General features: G+C 38.2%; 2 long non-coding RNA genes across 2 annotated transcripts; both read left to right on the top strand.

Moving 5' to 3' along the window:
* Positions 1-340: 340 nt before the first annotated feature.
* LOC131680125 (uncharacterized) lies at positions 341-2,180 on the top strand. Its single transcript, XR_009303855.1, has 4 exons — positions 341-1,165; positions 1,230-1,337; positions 1,400-1,634; positions 1,689-2,180. It is a non-coding gene; the product is annotated as an uncharacterized LOC131680125 (long non-coding RNA).
* Positions 2,181-4,374: 2,194 nt separating this feature from the next.
* On the top strand, positions 4,375-6,386 carry LOC131680176 (uncharacterized). The gene is made up of 2 exons (XR_009303858.1): positions 4,375-4,701; positions 5,759-6,386. It is a non-coding gene; the product is annotated as an uncharacterized LOC131680176 (long non-coding RNA).
* The last annotated feature ends 3,514 nt before the right edge of the window (positions 6,387-9,900 follow it).

A 9,900-nucleotide genomic window follows, 5' to 3' on the forward strand; every position in this document is an offset into this window, starting at 1 on the left:
CGCAACCGCGCGGGTCCGAGATTCGGGTGGATCCGTAACCCGCAGACGAGAATCGACGGCAAATCAGAAAGCAGAAGGAAGCAGTCGAAACCGGGTATAGACGTTAAGATGCCATGAGTAGCACCAGTTATCACATCAACAACAAAAAAAAGACACGTTCAATGAGAGTATAATGTTACGCCAGAATGGGTATCCTCAAGAAACCCGCAAGATCATGCGAGTTTGGATTCGGGTCGGTCGTGTCTAGGGTGGGGATCGCCATGAAAACTCGTACAAAAGCAACGCGATTCTGGGCGCGGTAAAACCCTAGCATGGCGATTCGGATGAGTAAATGCGTCCTTCCTACCCAGCACACCGGAAACGCAAACCAAATCATATTTTAAGCTTCTCGTAGTTTTGTTGGATCATCCTATTACTTAAGCAATAGGTTAAGATCTGTTTGAATGTTTTGCCGTGGTGAAAGGACAGGTTTTGAGAAGCTGGGACTAGAGATGGGTCAGAGACACATATCCAATTAAAGTTGGTAAAAGATCGAAACAACTTTTACCAGAATATGCTGGTGTTTTCAGGATTTTAGATATTTAGTCAATAAGGCCATGGAAATATTTGACAGGCAGCAAGCTTGTATTATACAGTTATGTTGAAGTATAGTTTAGCAGAGCCGCAGGAGGTAACCACCAGGATCCTCTTTCTCGATTAAGTCCTGTCTCTGACCGACTTCTAATGGGAAGTGCTCCATAGAATTTTTCATGAGTCGCCCACTTGCGATTCATGAAAAATTCTTCCGCAACGGCAGTGTTATGTAACGTTTGTCATGGGAATCAATGTTTATAAACGTAGGATAATGGTCAAAACAAAGACATTATAGTTAGTTGATAGAAAAATCAGACATTCTGGCACCACGGCAGCACTATCTGGACGCTATCTTGCACCCGCATATCTCTTCGCACAAAGTCTACATCACTTTTGGCGGAAATCGTACAAGAGTAAAGTCTTTCTCACAAAGACAACCAAAACGCGAACAAGGCCAGTAAGCAAAGTCGCCATCGTGATAGTGACGCGCACCTGGGAAAAAACGTCGTGCGGAACTCAACAAGCAGAAGTAACCAAAAGACTGCGAATCAAATCGAAAATCGTCGCATGATTTCTCAAGTCCGTAAACCGGGTAAATATACAAAAACTCAATATTAGAATTTCGTTTAATGGTCCCAAATTTTCACGCAAATCAGAAATCGCCGACCAACGCACGCTGTGAGTTTTGGCACGAGCACCACTCAGTTACGAAAGCCATATTGGAAAATTACCAGGGTCCATTCTAAATACGGACAGTGGATCGGGTAAATATGTGAAAATTCTTTGCTGAAACTGGGACTAATAATGCCAATTTCATGATAATTAGAAAGTGACACATCAAACGCACGTGATCATTTTAGCTTGATTGGATCCATTAGCGCAAGCGGCAATCAAGCAACACATTCTCCTGGTTCGCCACGGGAGCCTTATTCAGCTAATAAGCCAAGCCGAGGGACCTAGAAAGATTCAAACGGCGCCCAGCACACGCTTACGAGGAAGACGACTTTGAAGATTAACAACGGATCGGTACGATCCCATCTCGGAAGACAGCCCCGGAAAGGGTAAGTGCATCGTCACGATGTGGTCGAACAGAAGCTAACTGGTCTTGCCTTCAGGGCCGTTTTCTCAGATTTGCCTGATCAGGAAGACGATCTATTAACGGATTAGTCGGTCATTACGGAAACGAGGACGAAGGTCAAGCGAGCGACTGGCAGCACGACAGAGAACGGCGGGAGGAGAACCTCTGTGCACCGGTAACACGTTGACGTCATCAGGAGTCGAAGCCAAAGCTGTGGTGTGGAGCATGAAAGCGGTGGTGAAGAGCACGGGTAGGAGGAAACCCGGGATGGCATGCTAAGGCGGGCGTGTTGCGGATCCGTGAGTAGAAATGAGAGACAAAGCCAGTTTAGAACAGCCAAGAATGAAGGCGAGTGATTAGTATAGAGTAGGAGATGTTTGAGGTAGTCAGCTGGGGACGAGTGTAATGTATGCAAAATATATTGTAATTTAAACACATAATAGTATTTGTGGATATTGTTGGTTTGCGATTTGTTCCATGCTAGTCGGTGCTGCCTCCGCGATCATCTCACATCGCAGGCAAACCTATTACAGTACCTTTCTAGATAAATCTGTACTTGTGGCATCGCTGCTACACACTTTTCAGATCTGCGTACCGAGAAGCAAATACTAATCAGTTACTCGGCAGCCAATTTAAAAAAAAATTCTAAAATAAATTTAAAAATTAGTAGACTGTTAGAGAAAACAACTCAAATGCTGTTAAGACCGACGATGGCGAGATTGTATACGTATACGTCATTAACACAAGTAACAATTGAAGTTTTATAGCACGCGACAAGTGCAATCTAAGTTTTACCAGGGGCTATAAAACTATCATAAATCCACAACTGTTACTAGAGTAAGCCATATGCTGTTTTCATTTTTTTCCGACGCAGCTGACGTTTTATCGAACTTTTTTTTATTTTTTTGTTCGCAGAATTACAAATATTTGTTTTACAAATTAGAGTTATCGCGACAAAATCTTCCATTGGATTCCCTAATATGTGCTAAGTGCTGTTGTGACCTTAAGTACTCACATTAGCTTTCACTGCATTGGATTGGAATTCAGAAAAAAAAAGTTTATTTCTTCAGCTTAATTATCACAAGTAATATTTATGACACCACCCATGCGGAAGATCACGTTCCACTACTTAGAAAGGGGGCTCTACAATCATGTGCTGCTTAGTAAAGGTTCCTTACGAGTTACTCTTCAATATGCAAAATTGATAAAAAGCATTTGCGTCGGGCCAGGTAATTAGAGAACATTCTATTGAAACTGGATGATTTTCCGGACGCCCCACAAAAATAACAGATAATGTCGTTTTAGAAAACGAGCGTTCACTAACTACATACAGCAATAAGCATAATATCAATCAGAAAAGTAAAATCTATGATACGAAATACAATAATACATTTTCTGTTATTTACTGTACGCTTTAGCGAAGCTCGACCTTGCCGCTTGCAACGATTTATACGAGCCAGTTTCAAAAGTTATACTAGTTGAAACGTCACCCAGTAAACGAAATGGCGGACAGGCAGGGTAAACTAGATGCTGGCGATCGGTAGGCTATTGAAACGTTGTTCTAGGCTATCCGCCGTAACTTGCCGTTTACTGTAAAAGTAGTGTGGGCATACGGATGCACTCTCAAAGCAAACCAAGGAAATCCAGCAACAAATCCGATTCGCTTTTGTGAGAACTTTCGTGATTTTTTTTGTTCGAAGTGGTACTTCTCTTCTCTGTTGTACGTCAACCTGGGTATGTTTCACCCATTATTTTTCGCAGAACTGTTGCAACAAAATGCGTAAAAAATAACCATTCATGAAATTCGCGCCAGAATGAAAAATACTGTCAATAGAATTATTTCTGAATTAAAAAAAAAACAAAACATTCATTTCACATTATTGTTTCCTTATAAAAGTATAGGAATCTAGATAGAAATCCTATTCTGAAACTACTTAACAAAATAAAACCGCCAACTGGATATAATTTTGATGGCTGGATCTTTTAGCTGCTCTAAAAATGCCGAACTGGCGCATACTTTCAACATCCTCAGTAGTCTAAACAGACGTTGTTTTCGGAGCATTGCCGAAATGTTCCGTTTCCGCCACGGACTCCGATGCAGGGCGTAATTTGCAGGTTCCACTACGATCCTTAGTTTGCAGGTTAACTCGCTTGAAATAATGCTTACGGATTTTTCACCCATTATCAAGATCAATATACCCATTGACATTACCTCATCGAGTAGTTGTGAAATGGATAAAAAGTACTCATTGTTAGAAACAAAAAATACCCATTTTTTTGACAGCTCGAATAACTTCCGAAAATGGGCAATTTGAATACATAAAATGGGTAAAGTTTTTTTTACCCTGAATGGAATATATAGTTACTATATATTCATGGGATTTTCGATTGATTGGCACCGGTGTAGTGGAGTGCACTGAAACTGCACCGTTTTTGCACTTTCTAGCAGAAGTGCAGAAAACTGGGTATGTTCCATTGACACTTCTGCTAGAAAGTGCAAAACCAGTGCAATCCACTACACCGGTGTCAATCAATCGAAAATCCCATATATATTCATAGTTAGGCAGTTCACACACACTAATTGGAGGTTCATTTTCCTCCAGCTGTCATATATAAAACTGTCAGACAATTTAAACGTTAGAAATAGCTCGTCTATAGTATTTATAATGGTGTTAAAATGCTCTATATCGCTCTAAAACTTATATCGGAGACGTACAATACCGGTTTCCATGATGAAAATAATACGACCGAAAAGCTAATTTCTTTTTTTTCTCGTTTGGCGCAGACCTATCAGTCCATTTCAGCCATGTCTTGTTTTGCGTTTGGTTGTCAAATTAAATACCAAAGAAGAATCGGCGCGAAAATTTGATAAGACTGATTTTCAGTGGCGGGATTGTCGGACTATACCGTTTAAGTTTGTTTTGATTCAAACATTCAGCTATTCGGTTCGCGATATTTAGTTTCAAACATTAACTTTAATTTCCTTTATAAATTCGGCAATCAGTATTATTTTTTCGGTTTTATTTTCTGCCAAAATAGGTGTAATATCTGTAAGTTCTGTTAGAATAGGATACTTTTGTCCAATGGTATGAAATTTAGTGCAGTGGTGTAAGATATGGATTAAGTTCTCCGTTACATCGCATTCTTCACATTTGTCTGAATTTACTAGCTTCCAATTGTATAGTCTGTCTTTTGTGGCTGTGTGTCCGGTTCTTATTCTTGATAAAGTTATCGTGAGATCTGTTGGAAGTTTAATGTTGTTGTACCATGGTTTGTACATTGCATCTTTCATTATTTTTAGTGTTGTTTTCCTTTCTCTAAGGATATGTTCTTGTACTTTTGGTTCCATATGCAATAAGTTTCTTTCTTTATGATTAATAATAGATCACTTTTTGTTATTTTCAGCTCATCGATAGAATGTTTGCTTGTACCTAATTTGGCTGCCAAATTTGCTCTGTCATTTCCTAGTAGTCCTATATGTCCGGGTATCCATTGGATCCCGATTTCGTTTTGGAATAAGAGTGCCTTCTTATTAATTTCATTAATTAAATAGTTTTCGCTAGGTTCCTTGCATTTTAGTAGTTCTGTAGCGCTTTTTGAGTCTGTTAAGATAAGTGAGTTTTGTATGCCTTTTTCTGTGATGTATTCGATGGCTTTTAAAATAGCTGCTAACTCAGCGTTCATAATAGTGAATTGTGTTTTTAGTCTACCGCTGAATGAAATTTTTTCTTGGCTGTCATATATCCCGTAGCCTGTTCTATCCTGTATTTTTGATCCGTATGTGTATATAAGGCATTTGCCTGAGTATTGTGACTTAATCAATTCTAACACCATTTGTTTTTGTACGTTGGTGGTCAAATTTTTCTTTGTTAGTTTTTTTATTTCCGATTTAATTATTAAATTGTTTGCCCGAGTCATAGGCGTAGGTAAGGCTAACTGAAGTAGGTGAAAGTTATTGATGTTGGCTATGTTTTCTAAATATGTATTGTGTTTGTGTATTTCTTCTGAATGTATTGCTTCATTAAGAAATAGGACTATTGGACTATTGTTATGATAAATATTTTTTGTTATTTCCTTGAATGCTAAATATTCTTTTCTCTCTTTTAGTGGCAGCTCACCTGTTTCTGCTAGAATGACGTGGTTTGGTGTTGATTTCAAGTATCTCATTGAAGTCCTTATGTATAGATGCTGTACCGTTTCAAGCATTGCAAAGGAGGTTTTTGATGTTCCTGCTGATATAGTTAATCCATAATCTAAATGTTGTTGTACTATTGTTTTAGCTTTTCTCAGGGCTGTTTCGGGGTGGGCTCCACTATGTTTTCTAGTTATCATTTTTAGTATATTTATTTTACGTTTGGCTTTTTTTTACACACTGTTCTACATGTTTATTGTAATTTAATCTGTGGTCTATAATCACTCCGACAAATTTATGAAAGGGGTTTATTTCTATTGGTGTATTATGTATTATGATATTGGTTGTTGGTGAAATTTGTTTGCGAAAATTACTGTTGCGCATTTATCCGGGTTTATTATCATTCCTAAATTAATAAAGAGTTCATTTTTTCTTCTGCCTCTGATAATGTTCTTGCTATCACCACTACTGTAAAGTCATCTACGTATTGGAAGAAGATTTTATCTTCACCTGCTAATTGATGTATTTTCATGGTATAAATATTAAATAAAATCGGCGATAAGGGGCAACCTTGTGGGAGTCCTTTGTTAGTCATTCTTTTTAGCTCTGTACCGCTTTGCTAATTTCAGGATGATTTTTCTTTTTCTGAGGTATTGAAATATCCAATTGCAGATTTCAGGGGGTGTTTTTATATTATAAAGGATTTCCATTAGTTTTTCTATGTTCACATTATCTAATGCTTTTGATAAGTCTAGAAAGGTGGCTACTACCACTTCTTTATCTCTTTTAGCTCGTTGAATGTGGGAATTTAGGGCATTAACGCAATTTATCGCTTAGGGTTTTTTGTTTAATCCCAAAAGAATAGGGTAGTAGAAGATTTTCCTCTCTTAAAAAATCTGTTAAATGTTTTTGCCTTTCTCATATAAAGAAAGGCTAGGCAATCACTGTAAAAATCGACTTTTTAACCGAGGCCCGGAGGGCCGAGTTTCATACACCATTCGATTCAGTTCGTCGAGATCGGCAAATGTCTGTGTGTATGTATGTGTGTGTGTATGTGTGTGTGTGTATGTGTGTGTGTATGTGTGTGTGTCTTTTAAACTCACACAATTTTCTCAGAGATGGCTGAACCGATTTTCGCTAACTTCATCTGAAAGGCATAACGCTCCCATAAGCTGCTATTGAATTTTTAGTTGATCCGACTTCCGGTTCCGGAGTTACGGGTTGAAGAGTGCGGTCACACAGCAAATTCCCATATAAACTGGTACCACCATGATGTTCAAATGGTGAAAAACATTAAAATTGATGTAACATTACTCTAGTTTGCGGGTCTGGATCACTAATGATCAATCAAAGCAGCTTTGACCACATTGGCCACCTATGACGGTTCATGACGCCCCCATGGAACCCTCCAAGTTCCTAAGCTAATATCACACCCATTCCACAACGAATTCTCTACCGATTTTTACAAACTTGATTTCAAATGAATGATACAGTAATGCCATTGATTGCTGCTGAATTTCATTCGGTTCCGACTCTTGCTTCCGAAGTTATAGGGGTGTTAGTAAGGGTATACTGGAATTTCCCATATAAATCGGTACAATCGTAATACCTCAGAGGGTAAAAACTATTGAAATGGTCACCAAATTACTTCTAATCGCAGATCTAGATCACTGATTGCCAATCAAACATTCTTTGAATATATTGTCCACTATCGACGATTCCGGAAGTCCGGAATTCCGGGCATATTCCACAATTAAAGTCACAAAATATCTGTGTGTATGTATGTGTGTATGTATGTATGTATGTATGTATGTATGTATGTATGTATGTGTGTGTATGTGTGGATTTGTTAACAAAATGTCCACATCGGTTTCTCGGAGATGGCTGAACCGCTTTTTACAAACTAAGATTCAAATGAAAGGTATAATATTCCCATAGGTTGGTATTGAATTTTATTTTCAACCGACATCTTGTTTCGGATTACGAGTTGAAGAGTATGGTTACAAAACAAAATTTGTTGATTTGTCCATATCGGTTTCTCGGAATTTTCTGAACCGATTGTGACAAACTTGATTTTAAATGAAAGGTCCATCAGCTGCTGTTGAATTTTGTGTGGATCCGAGTTCTGGTTCCTGAATTACAGGGTGATACGTACGATCACGCAGCAAATCCCGATTCTAACGAATTCTGCGATGAATGTAAAAAGGGTGAATTTTTTCCATAATGTAAACACAACTGTTGAATTTGTAGATCTAGGTCCCCAACAGTCATTCAAAGTCTCTTTGGCCACACTGGCCACCATCGACGGATCCTGAAGTATCCAAATTCAGAATAACGGTTATATTGGTTTCTCGAAAATGGCTAGACCGATTTGATCAACTTAGTCTCAAATGAAAGGTGTTGCGTCCCCGGAAACTGATATTCAATTCCATCTCCATCCGACTTCTGGCTCCGGAGTTACGGGTTGTGGAGTGCAATCACATAGAAAACTCCGATTCAAACCGATACCGCGATGAATGCACAAACGTGCTCTTATATATACTTACCAAGTGTAATAAGAATGAAAGACATTTTCATAATGTTATATTGTACGAACCAGCTATTAAATCATAGTTTGTAGAAATGAGAAAGGCACAATTGCACCTCTAGGTGGATTAAAACAGGTTTTTAACCGTAACGTTGATGAGTTTGAGTAAAACACACAACAATGAGATTGGTCTATATGACTCTGCTTTAGATGGGTCTTTATTCTGTTTTAGTATTGGAACTATTTTTATCTCTCTCCATTCTTCTGGTATATCTCCGGTTTTTAAAACGTTGTTTAATATTTCTGTTATTTTTATTAGGATAGAAGGGTTTATATTTTTAAGAATTTGAAAGGAAATTCCGTCATTTCCTGGAGCAGATGTATCCTTTTTTGAATGTATGAGTCTATTGATATCTTCGAACAAAATGTTTGGGATTTATTTGGTTGTATTGAGGTTATTTTGTATTGACAGTTTGTCGGGTTTGCGCATGTTTGTTCGTCGTGTTCAAGTCCACAGTTTTCGCAGCGACTGTTCCTACTCTTACAAGCATTTTTTCTATGCCCATACCGCCAACATTTGTTGCACATTTTGATGGGGAATATGTAAGCTTCCACCATTGCCGAGACACCGTAAATCGCAATGTTTTCCGGAAGTTCCTGACCTGTAACGTATATTTCGATTGTGTACGTTGGTATTAGGAGTTCATCCTTCTTCCTCTTGATTCGTTCAACTTTCGTTATCTTTTTCTTTCCTCCTGTTTGGATGTTGTTCAGTATTTCAATTTCAGTGAGTGATGGGGGTACATTTCTAACAATCCCTATCGACTCTTTTAGCATTTTCGGTACATATACCTTATATTTGAACTCGTCGGTCAAAAGTTTTGAGTTAATTAAGTTTTCTGCTTCTCTAGGTTTATTGAATGAAATTCTGAACCGTCCCTGCCCGGCAAACTTTAACTCTTTATAGTTTTTTATGCCAATATTGTGTAGTAGCTTTGCTATTTCCATCGCATGTACCGGTCTGATGTCTTGGTTTCCCTTTCAATACAGAAAACTGTATCGGTTGTATTTTTGATCCAGTTCTTGTTTGGTTTGGGGTTTTTCGTGCTTTTCTTTTTATCTTGACCTGTGGCTTCATTGCTTTTTTCAGTTTCGTTTTCTTCTGTCTCGTCGATGTTCATTTTGTCTGTCTGATTTTCTAGCGTTATGATTTTTTTCTGCACCATTCCCGTTCCCGTGTCTATTTTGTATGCCTTAAATGTTTGTTGACTTTCAATAATTTCTTCGAACTTCCATCTTATACCGCATTTTAATGGGTTATCGATTATATCAGTGTTTTCAGGGCAAGAGTCTTGTTTCTTACCATCCCGATCCTCAAAACCCCGAAATTCGTTTTCATATATGCTCATGCACTAGAACTTAACCTACACGGTAATCACAACAAACCTTATCATAACTATGAAGTACGCATTTTGGTGGGAAACTGGGACTACCCATAAAATGAATATATTGTTTTTACTCTCTTTTGAGTAAACAGAATGTACGTCAGAATCTGCATACTTTCTACTCTACAAAAAAATGGATAGTTTT

Source organism: Topomyia yanbarensis, chromosome 1 (assembly GCF_030247195.1).
Source record: "Topomyia yanbarensis strain Yona2022 chromosome 1, ASM3024719v1, whole genome shotgun sequence".
In the NCBI taxonomy this organism is placed as follows: domain Eukaryota; kingdom Metazoa; phylum Arthropoda; class Insecta; order Diptera; family Culicidae; genus Topomyia; species Topomyia yanbarensis.